We start from the raw sequence: 12269 nt of genomic DNA on the forward strand, positions 1-12269 counted from the left end.
ATTAACATGACAGAAAAATGATACAACAGTCCTGAGATTATACCATTGCAAAAGTGACTGTGATTTAGATGCAACTAGAAAGGGACTGTAGTGGTTTCTGACTTTGATCTAATTATTGTATGACTGCAGTGACCCAGGACTTGCCTTGTCATAAGAGATTTGATATTGCAAGTCATGTAGAGCAGATACAATAGATGTAGAATAGGCTAGAAGAATATGCCTTTCAGTTAAAAAAAGTAAATTACAATATATGTGAGCAGTTTAGTTGCTTGCCCTACAAAAGAGAACTCATTCCTGAATATATTTAAATTTTCTAATTATTCAAATAATATTTTATGTAACTGTTTAGTTACTTCCCATACATTCAGATTTTAAGGTGAGTCCTAGCAAGCGCTTGGTGTTGTATTTACAGTGGTCTAATTTATTCAAACAGTGGCATCAGCCCTCTGAAAATGTAACCATGTATTGTACTTCTTGGACTTTCTTTTTCTTTCTGGGCTACTCTGACATTATAAAAGTATTGTCATCCCCTTACCAAGAGGTTGCAGATCTTAGAGTCTTACAGGTCAGGTTCCGACTGGAGAAAACGTCAGTGAGTTGGAGTCTAGCTATTTCCTTAATGCAACTTATTTATTTACAATATTTAGAACACTTGTCAGGGGAGGTCTAGATAATATTCAGTCTGCCTTGAGTGCTAGAAGACCTCTCGAAGTCTCTTGCAGTCCTATGATTCTATAATATATATACACACACCAGTTGTTGAACAGAGGTGGACACAAACACTGCACAGGCAGTCTGTCCTTTTTTGAAATCTCAGCTCCAACACCAATGTCAGAGAATCATAGGGTACAAGGGATCACAAGGGTCATCTAGTCTAACCATCAGCCAAGATGCAGGATTTGTTGTGTCTAAACCATCCAAGAAATATGGCCCTCCAGCCTCCTTTTGAAAACCTTTAGTGAAGGAGCTTCCACAGCCTCCCTAGGCAGTCTGTTCCATTGTCCTACTGTTCTACAGTTAGTAAGTTTTTCCTGAGATTGAATCTAAATCTGCTGTACAGTAGTTTGAACCCATTGCCTCTTGTCCTGCCCTCTGTGGCAAGAGAGAACAACTTTTCTCCTTTTTTATGGCAGCCTTTCAAGTATTTGAAGACCAATATCATGTCCCCTCTTAATCTCCTCTTTTCTAAGCAAAAATACCCAATTCCTTCAGCCTTTGTTCATATAGATTGCATTCAACCTCTTTGATCATCTTTGTCACTCGCTTCTGGGTCTCTTCCCGCTTCTCTACATCCTTTCTATATACTAGTGACCAAAACTGGACGTAGTACTCCAGCTGAGGCCTAACCAGAGTAGAGCTGTACTATCAACTCTTGTGACTTGCATGCTATGCCTCTGTTAATGCAATCTATAACTGCATTTGATTTTTTTGCAGCAGCATCACGTTGAGGTTGTGATGCACCACAACTCCCACATCCTTTTTGGCAGTGCTGCTGCCAAGCCAGTTATCCCACATTCTGTATTTGTGTGTTTGTTCTCCCCCCACCCACAAGTGTAGCACCTTACATTTGTCTTTGTTGAATTTCATTTTGTTGGCTGTAGCCCAGATCTCCGATTTATCAAGAGCTAAAATTCAGAGGGCTCTATCTTCCAAAGTGTTGGCAACCTCTTCTGCCCCCTCCCCCCCAGCTTTGAGTCATAAGCAGATTTGTTCAATATGCTCTCTATTCCTACATCCATGTCGTTAATAAAGATGTTAAACACCAGACCCAGAACTAAATCCCAGAAAGCAACTCTGCCCCCCAAAATTGACTCTAGGTAGAGAGATGAAGGCAGAGAGTAAATTCTTTTGCTGTTTGCAACAACTTTCTAAAAAAAGAACCCATAATCATCAAACAACAATGCAGTATTTCTTAAGACTTAACAGTGCTCACATGGTAAGAATAAAAACATGTAAAATCATGGGTAACAGTGCCATCTGGTCAATCCCGACATAACTATATCTTTTAAAGTTCCATCCTTTTGGTCTTTATATATATTGTCTTCACCAATTATGCCAGAGATGAACTTTTGTATCTCTTATAACGGTAGGTCCAATTAAATAAAAGTGGGTTTCCCTGCTTCTGACAGCTGGAGCCTAGTCACTGGGTGTCACGCATGTAAGTATCAGAGATTTCCCAACAAATACCCTACAGGTGCTTTCCCCTGTTGAGAGCTGTCCTGAATTTTCATTCATATCACACCAGGCACATTTCCATTTTGACTTCTAGAGAAGTAATTACTTGGTGCTGTCATTTCAGCTTCTGTCAAGTCCTGGTGAGGCATTTTGTGGTTGCAGGGCACTGCTGTCGCTTCTGACTGACACTGCAATCACAGCATAACACTGTCACTTTGCCATCTCACTGCATCAATCTAGAAACTTGGCAAAACTCTTTTCTTTACCCCAGTTAATTTTAAATGACTGAACATAAATTTCAGTGCCTTAGAAGACCATTAATTTTGACACAAAATCTGCATATTAGGCCTGCAGCTCTAACAGATCCTGATCTATAAGAATCTGAAAAATCAATTTTTTTTCCTGCTGGAGCAAAACACTAGACAGTCTCCTCTTTAACCATCTCCTACATTTTAAATAGCTAAATGAATTCCTGTCCAAAATGACAGTTTTGTGCACGGAGGCTAATGTTAATAAGGGCCTCTGAAAATGAAGCTTAACTCTAATCCTTTCAAAGAAAGGATTGTTTGAAATTTGATCTTTTACTGGCAGCCCTTCATAAAGGTGGGTTAAAATGGAAACCATTTGTCCAAATTCACTCAAACTTTGGCAATCCAAACAAAGTAGGACCCAGATTTGAAATATCCCAGTTTTGCAAAGCCAAACCTTGAGCAATGAGGTTTGGCAAACACAAAAGCACCTTGGTTTTGATCTCCACATCTTAAAAAGCACCATATTTTTGGTCCATGTGGCATTTTTACGATTGTTTAATTTCTTCAATTAAATACATCTGCCATAAGGATGATATGAAAAAGAAGGGTTTTAAATGTTAAAGGTGTCTCTGTTTGGTCTTGAGATGCAGGCGTTTGAAAACTTACAGGGATATTTTCCATCTTGCATGTAAGCAACACATTGTTACACTGTACAGCCTCCCCTCCCAACCTCTCACTCCCATGTTCTCAGTCTCATTGCCAACTTCCATCAATCATGCAAGGACAGAAAGTCAGGCAAGTCTGCGTGTGATATTTTTAATTAATCCAGAAGTGATGGATATTTCAAGCATTTGGAACTAACTCAAATACTGTGTATCATCTGCTGCTTTTAAAATTATGTATGTATAATTATCTCCTTCCTACCACCATCCTGAATCGCTCTCACTACAAGAAAGAGCAAATGTGGTGGTGTTACTATGAAGACAGAATAAGGAATTCATCACCATCAGTATCTTAGAATAGATGCCAGTCATGTCTCAATGAAACAACGGTTTTCTTGCTGATTGTCTCCAAGCATGTTGGCGATAAGTTCTTCAAGGGATGTCTCACCAACTGTGAGCATTTCTTTAGAGAAATGAAGAACAAAACTAAGTCATTTTTGTAGTGGGAATGCATCATCTTCAAAGGCCATGGGTCCTTCAGAGAAGGGAAAACTTTGAAAAGGAGATTCCCCAATAGCATGTCACATTAAAGGAACTCTCAGAGAACTAAGAGATTGTCTCTTTGATAAACACTTATGGACTTGCAGCTATGAAAGTGGCTAGTAAAATATCTCAGCATGTTCCGTTTCTCGAAGCAGCCACTGGAATCTAAGCAATTACAGCCTTTTAAGTATCAAAAGTGGTTATAGCAAGTTTTGACTAGCAGACTGTCTCTTGGAACATTTGAAATATAAAAGTAGTTAACTCATTTTAGCTAGCTGTCAGAACGTTTTAGCTGTCAAAATACCTGTAAGGATTCTAGCTCGCAAGCTGTTTTCTCCTGTCACCTTAAGTTTTCAGTCTGAAAATTCTTTCCTAAAAATAAGAAGTTTGTGATAGAGGTGTTTTCCATGGTATGTTCAAACTAGGGTCACAGACAATGAAATACAACTCCCCTAATTAACTTAATATGCAAAATATGATATTTTAAAGCAAATTTTCTCCAAAGTTACAGGGATAGATGATACCCAGTAAAAAGTGAAGATGTAAAACACCACAGGCCTGATCCAGTTTCCGTTGACTAATATAGCAATATTCTCCTTGACTTCAGTGGAAACAGGATCAGGCCTGACAGCTCATAGCATTTCAGTACGATAGTATCTGCAATTTAGCATGTCAGTAATCGGCCATAATGAAACTACTGAATTGAAACAGAGATTTAGTTTACTATTAAAACAGGAATTGGTGGTTAATCACATCTGTTTTTGGCCTTGGAAAACCAAACCCAAAGCTACTGCAGCAATAAAATGTCACATACATACATGAAATACAGGTTCAGTAGTCATTACAATATGACAAAATGCAGCAGAGAAAATTAACCTACTGTGGCCAGTCTGTTGTTGGAAATGAATTCAAGTACTTTAATTTTAAATCATAACAACACTGTCAGGTGATCTGTGACTCACATCAAAGCTGTCTAGGCCCACTGGTATTTTATAATGCATTCTGTATTTGGAATTTTTAATTTTTAAAAGTATATTCAAAGGTCCTTTGATGTTAGAGGTAAACGATTGGTGTTTAAGCAGTTTGCTTTAATCAAAAAGCCAAAAACAGGAATATCAACACCTGCAGTTGTCTCTTGTCCTGTCCAGTTAGTTGGTTCAGCTTTTGTCTCATTTTTGCTCCCCGCTCATTCATTTCTCTGCATCTTTTTGACCACATGTAGTTAATTAGTTTGATAGTAAAATAAAAAGCAGCTATCGTGTATGTATTCAGGCAAATTCTGTTGTTGGTTGTAGGAGTAATAAGAGCAAGATTTGGCCCACTCTTTTTACTCTTGCAAGGAAGGATAGATTTCTCTACATGTATTAGATTAGTGAGATTTTATTTTGACACTCAAAAAACAATGTCAAATGTAGCCAATAGAAAGCATCGACTGTCTCCGAGCGCCATCCAGAAATGTCCAACCACATTAGGAGGAGTTGGTCCTCTCCCAACTCGACTTCTGATATTGCTACATGTGTTGAAGTGACAGGGATTTGATTTTACCCTGATTCTTCTTAGTAAAGATAGGCAGGCTGTCTTTGACCTTGACTGAGCTAGCCAACATGTGGGGGGTTGCCTGTGGCAGCTGTCAACTGCATGAATCACGAAGCGGAAGAGTGCAAGTAGCTCTGCTAATTATGGTAAAGCAAAAAAAAATATATATATATATATATGGCAACATGTCTCCGCTTCCAATAAAACTATTCATTTTTTAGTTTATCATTTCTTTTCCTAGGGAGAAGAGCCATGTGTGGCTCCCTTTACAGGAAGTGTTGCTGAGGTTCTGACTCACAGGCAGTAAATATTGTTTATTAACATGCCAGAGGAAATCCAAATCAGGATAGGCTCTGAGAGGTATTGATTCCTGAGAAATAATTATATGTAGTAGTGTATGCACAGTGATTAAATGTAAGTACCAAGAGTTAGTACCTTCTGAGCTAGTGACAGGCTTGTATAGAATATGACAGTGTACTTTGTAGTCACTAGTTCTTGGATGTTCTTAGTTCAGTAAACTTCAGGTGTATCTTAAACTGGAACTCTTTTGCTCCTCCCACATCCCCTACCCCATCTTAGAATCCAAGAAAGAAAGAGGAAAGGTCTACTGCACAGTTAAGCAATATTTCATTTTTCCCTGTTCTACTATCTTCTCTCTTTCCCATATGCAAAAGGCTAATTTACAGATAGGCCCAATCCTATTCCTCTTACTTAAAGTGAGTAATACTTCAGGTTCCAATTCAGCAAAGCATCCCTTTTCCTAAAAACATTTAAGCATGTTCTTAAGTCCCTTTGACTTTAATGGGACGCAAGCAGACACTTAAAATTATGCATGTGCCTAAATCAGAGGTGGGCAAACTAAGGCCCTTGGGCCACATCCAGCCTGCGGGACCCTCCTATCCAGCCCCTGAGCTCCTGGCCCAGGAGGCTAGCCCCCAGCCCCCCCGCAGCCTCAACTCACTGCACCGCCAGCACAGTGCTCTGGGCAGCGGGGCTGCGAGCTCGTGGGGCAGCGCAGCTGCAGAGCCCGGCCTGACCCGGTGCTCTGTGCTGCATGGTGGTGTGGCTGGCAGTAAAGGGGCAGGAGGGTTTGGGGTGGTGGTCAGGGGGCGGGGTGCAGGGGGGTGGGGAACAGGGGGTTTGAATGTGGGCAGGGGTTCCGGGGGACCGACAGGCACAGCCTCCCCTAACCAGCCTTCCATACAATTTCCAAAACCCGATGCGGCCTTCAGGCCAAAAAATTTGTCCGCCCCTGGACAAATGCTTTACTGAATTGGGATTTTAGTGCACAAGTAGTCCCATTGAAGTCAATGGAACCACTAGTGGAATAAGGTGCTCATCAACTTGCAACTCAAATACTGCAACATCCTTGTCTCCAGCCTTGACGTATGCAACCAGGCCCTACTTATATCCATTCAAAGTACCGCTGCTGCAAAGATCATTTATGTAGCCCACCATTCTGACTATGTCACCCCTCCTTTTGAATCCCTTACCCGACTCCCCCTGCCCGGTTGTCTCTTGTCTTATACAAAGAGTGTAAGCTCCTTGAGGAAGGGACTGGCGATTTGTTCTGTGTTTATACAGAATCTATCACAATGGGGCCCGATCCATGAGTGGGGCTCCTAGAACCTAGAATAATACAAATATAACAATAATGATAATCCCAACATAAGGATGTGAGCAAGTACGTTTATGGGCCATCTGGTAGGGCGCAATGAAATTACATAGGCGTTCCCAAAGGAAAGGCTGCTCAACAACACATGGGGCTTTGCTTTAAAAAATGGTGGCTACCCTAGCAAAAGTGCTCTTGTTTTTTTAATTCCTACTGAAAGATTTTGTTACTCATGACTGAATCCTATGTCCCTCAAGGAGAGTTTCTTCAAACGGTTTATTCAAAACAAGGTAACTTTGTATAGTTACTATGGACAGATTAATGCTAGAACTTCCCTTTTTCTGTGGGAGAGAAGTTAATTGAAACAGGGAAAGGAAGGGAGAATTAGGGAAAGAGGCAGGGATCCTGAAGAGCATATTTTTACTCTGAGTTTTAAATTTAATTCAGTGTAGATTTTCAGGCTTGAAGGTGCTCATGGGTTGTTTATTTTAGAGTTTCTTCAGCAGGAGGAATTTCAGAGCTCTTGCCATTTTAATTACTAGACATGAGATCAAGGACAGATGATCTGGTTAAAATAAAATAAAAACTGATGAAAACATTTGCCTCAAACTCAGATCAGTGTAACCTGCAACCTCTTGTGAATTCAGAGAGAAGCTTGATTCACACGGTTTGTTTGAATTTGTGTGTACTCTGCATTTCTTGACAGCAGAGACACAACAAGCCAGATTTATCCATTTTGTAATTCAATATCAATAGAGTTTCATTAAAAATATTGAAAGAACATGGGAAATATCATGATGTTCCCAGACTGGCTGAAAGCAAGAGAAAGCAACTCACTAGAAAGCCTGTTCTCGTAAGAGTTCCAAGGTTGATTTTTCAACCATAAAAGTTTGAATACATAGGCTTATGTGAATGAAGCTGAACTTACAGAGATTTGTTTATCACTACCTCCTTATATGCAACTGGAAAATACACAGAATCTGTCACCTTATTAAAATAATGTTCCTACATTTACTGATTCACAAAAATAAAATCTTAATTCATAATTGAAGCTATTGTTCCGAATGAATCCTCTGGGAATGCCTAAATAAAAAATGCCATTGACTTCTTTAATAGTTTTAATGCTAAGCTATCTTTTTATGATGGAAATTCTTTTTAGAACTCCTATTCTGAATTCCCATTTAATTAAGAAGATGATATGGCAGATCAATGGCAACAGTAACATCTCTAATATCAGACTATGATTGTAGTGTGTGAGTAGCTCCGATGGCTTTGGACATTTAAGTCAATTAATTCCTTATTCATCCTCTGTGGTACTGACACTGATAGCATTTTATTTTATTTTTTACTTGTTGAACAGTAGATTAAATATAGTTACTAAAGGTAAATATTTCAGAGGTGACTAAGGGCTTGTCTATGGTACAGGGACTATACCCGAATAGCTATAGCCTTGTAGCTATGCCAACATAATCCTACATCATAGAGACAACCTACAGAGATGGAAGGAGTTTTTCTGTTGCTGCAGGAGCAACACTTCCCCAAGTGATGGTATCTAGGTAAACAGAAGAATGCTTCTTCCATCAAACAAGTTCCATCTACACTGGGGGTTAGGTCGGCATAGCTGCATTGCTCAGGGGTGTGAAAAACATACCTATGTTGACCTAAAGTTTAAGGTTGAGACTAGATCAAAATAACGTAGGAGCCAAACATGACTTAGGCATTTAGTATCCTAAGTATTATTGAATGTCTATGGGTTTTAGGTGCCTAAAGGGAATGTTTTTCAAAGGTGCAAGCAGAAGGCACCAAACTCCCATTGATTTTCAATGGGAGTTAGGTAAAATTTTCAAAAGCAGTCAAAACACTTAAGAGCTTAAGTCCCATTTTCAGAAGTAATTTGAACACTTTAGTGCCTTTGAAATCTTCCCCTTCATGTTTAAATTAGTTTTTAAAATGGGACTTAGGCTCTTAAGTTATTTGGGTGGTTTTGAAAATTTTACACTAAGGCTTTATCATGTGTGTATTTATCTTAATTTTTAGTGTTTAAAGTGATTTAGTACTTGGGAAATGTACTTGAGAGCGCGCCCTGGAATCTGGAGACCTCAAACCAAAGAGGCTGGTTGTATCTATCCTGCAATCAAAAGGTGTGATTGCAGCTCAAAACAGACATGCCTGCATTAGCTTTAATCTAGCAGGCACAGCTAAAAATAGAAGTGAAGCCACAGCACACAAGTTTCAGTGCAGGTTGTATGAGCCCACCCAGTCCCCCTAGGTACGTACTCACATTCCTAGACCCGGCTGAAGCCTATGTCACCATGGCTTCACTGCTATTTTTAGCCACACAAGCTAGATTAAAGCTGGCACAGGTAAGTCTACCTCAGGTGCAGTCATGCCTTCGACTGCAATGTAGACATACCCACAGTAGGTCATAAAGCAATGATAGCACAAGTTTTCTGATATGCAGGTCCATTGTAAATATGGCTTCAGTTAAGACATAAGAATGGCTATGCTGGGTCAGACCAGTGGTCCATCTAGCCCAGGATCCTGTCTTTCAACAATGGCCAATGCCAGCTGCTTTAGAGGAACGAACAAAACAGAATAATTATAGAGTGATCCATCCCATCATCCACTCCCAGCTTCTGGCAGTTAGAGGCTTATGACAACCCCAGAGCATGGGGTTGCATCCCTGGTCATCTTGGCTAATAGCCACGGATGGACCTGTCCTTCATGAACATATCTAATTTTTTTTAGCCCAGTTATAGTTTTTGCCTTCAAAATACCCCTGGCAACAAATTCCACAGATTGCCCGTGCATTGTATGATGTAGAACTTCCTTTGTTTGTTTTTAACCTGATGCCTATTAATTTCATTGGGTAACCTCTGTTCTTATGTCATTTACCCCCTCCACATAACACTTTCCTATTCACTTTTGCCACACCATTCATTTTAGAGACCTCTATTATATCCCTCCCCTTAGGCGTCTCTTTTTCTAAGTGAAAAGTCCCAAGCAGTCCCAAGTCCTCTCCTCATATGGGAGCTGTTCCATACCCTTAATCATTTTTGTTGCCCTTCTCTTTATCTTTTCCAGTTCTAATATATCTTCTTATGAGACAGGGTGACCAGAATCACACGCAGTGTTCAAGGGAGGAGCATATCATAGACGGACAAAATAATGCAACTATATCTATCTCTCTCTTTCTTAATGGTTCCTAACAACGTGTTAGCTTTTTTGAGTGTTGCTGCACACTGAAAATATCTGCTCAGAGAACTGTCCACAAACTATCTTTCTTGAGTGGTAACAGCTAATTTGGACCTCATCATTTTGTATGTCTAGTGGGAACTGTGTTTTCTAATGTGCATTATTTTGCATTTATCAACACTGAATTTCATCTGCCATTTTGGTGCCCAGTTACCCAGTTTTGTGAAATCCCATTGTAAGTCTGCACAGTCTGCTTTGGACTTAAATAGCCAAGAAGGATGTTAAATTAGTTCCAATTCCATTAGGATTGCGGGGGGGGGGGGGGTTAAATGTGGAACTGACATAATTTGGCAGCTTTAGCTGCATTCAAATAGGTCACTGGACAGCAGTGGTGCAGTAGCACATTTTGATCACTGGCAAACTGGTTTGGAGTTGAACCATTCTGTTGAAACATCCATATCTCTAGCATCTTCTGAATTGTTGTAGGTTTGTTCTCACTCCTTTTCTTGTTTGTAGCAGTTTGGTTATGATTTATGTATCACACTGCCATGATCTGAAGCCCACCCCACGCTAGGGTTCAGAGTCAGAGCCCGAATGTCTACATAGCTATTCCTAGCACCATAGCACAAGCCCAGATCTTATACCCAAGCTCTGAGACATGCTGCTGCAGGTTTCTGCTTGGCATGTAGACACAGCTAGGCAGCTAGACTGAGGGTATGAGCAGTGATGAAACTGACAAGAATTTCAATTTCAGTCAGCAGCTGCAGGTTCCATGAGCATATTGCATTTCAGAAACAGTATGTGCTGATGTTTCCAAAATAAATTTGAGATTTTCAAAAAATTCTGGGGGGTCAAAAAAAAATGGTTTGTTCCAATTCAGAATGAAAAACTATAAAATGTCTGAATTTCTCATGAACCAGAAATCCCAAATATCAGCCAGCTTGCTAATAATCTTTTTGGTACAGGGATATTGTGAAGATAAGTACATTAAAAAGACTGTGAGGCACTCAAATGCGACAGTAAGAGTGGGGTCAGATAAATACCCAAGATAGATAGAGTCCCAAATCAGGTTGGGGAAAAAGAGCCAACTAGATTTTTAATTTTTCTCCTCTTTGAGCATCTTTTTTACGCCAGATGCTCCTGGAGAGTTTGCCTTTGGGGAAAGTCAGCTGAATTCAAATGAAGGAGGCTTAAAAGAAAATACGATAAAATATTCCACAGAACACTGTTTCTGAAGATCCTGTCTCCTAGGCTGCAAAGTAAGCTCCACCCCATCTTTCCAGTGTAACCTTGTACTGTATATACTTACAAGAAAGTCCTGTCAAGTCAATGGGTGTAGGAGATAGGAGGTTTGTAGTTATTTATCTTCTAATATTAAGATCTTTAAATTTTTAAGATAGCAAGAGGCTGTTTTCCACATTCTGAATGTCTCATGGAGCAAAACTATCACTACTGTCAGTGAGAGTTTGGCTCAGTTAGGCCCTGATCCTGCGAACACTTATGTTTGAATTTAACTCTAAGCACATAGGTAGTCCCATTGAAAGCCACTGGGACTACTCACTTGCTTGAAGTTACACACATGCTTAAGGGTACTGCAGGATTGAGGGCCTTAAAGAACCACAGAATAACGCCATACAAGTTCAGCTGTAGTTGACATTTTGTGAATACAGGTTTCAGAGTAACAGCCGTGTTAGTCTGTATTCGCAAAAAGAAAAGGAGTACTTGTGGCACCTTAGAGACTAACGAATTTATTTGAGCATGAGCTTTCGTGAGCTCAAACAAATTCGTTAGTCTCTAAGGTGCCACAAGTACTCCTTTTCTTTTTGTGAATACAGTTTCAAGCACCTCATCTGACTATAAGAGAAGCCCTTTTCTTTCCCCATGTATGGTAACTAGAAATGGACTTTTATACACCCCAAAAACCTTGTGGGAGATTCAGAATTCAAACCAGGCCCTGGATCTGAATATCATGGCCTTAGGCCAGCTCCTCATCTGTGGGTATAACCCAGCTGAGGATCTGGTCCAATAGCTCTGCAATGAATCACTCCAAAAACCCAGATCCACACAGCTTTGAATTTTAGGGAGAATCCAAATCCACAAACAGATCTAGAACCGAACTGTGAAGCTTCGACCCACCTCTAGTAATAATGGAGAGTCAGAAACTCTGTTCTTTGTTTTTAAATTGATCAAATTTTCTGCATTGTTTCAAACTACAGTTGGCTGTGCACAGCGTCATTTCACTGACATTTATAAAGACTTTTGTAAGGTTTAGGAAACAGACATTTCCCTTCCTGA

The sequence above is a fragment of the Eretmochelys imbricata genome, chromosome 10 (genome assembly GCF_965152235.1).
Source record: "Eretmochelys imbricata isolate rEreImb1 chromosome 10, rEreImb1.hap1, whole genome shotgun sequence".
In the NCBI taxonomy this organism is placed as follows: domain Eukaryota; kingdom Metazoa; phylum Chordata; order Testudines; family Cheloniidae; genus Eretmochelys; species Eretmochelys imbricata.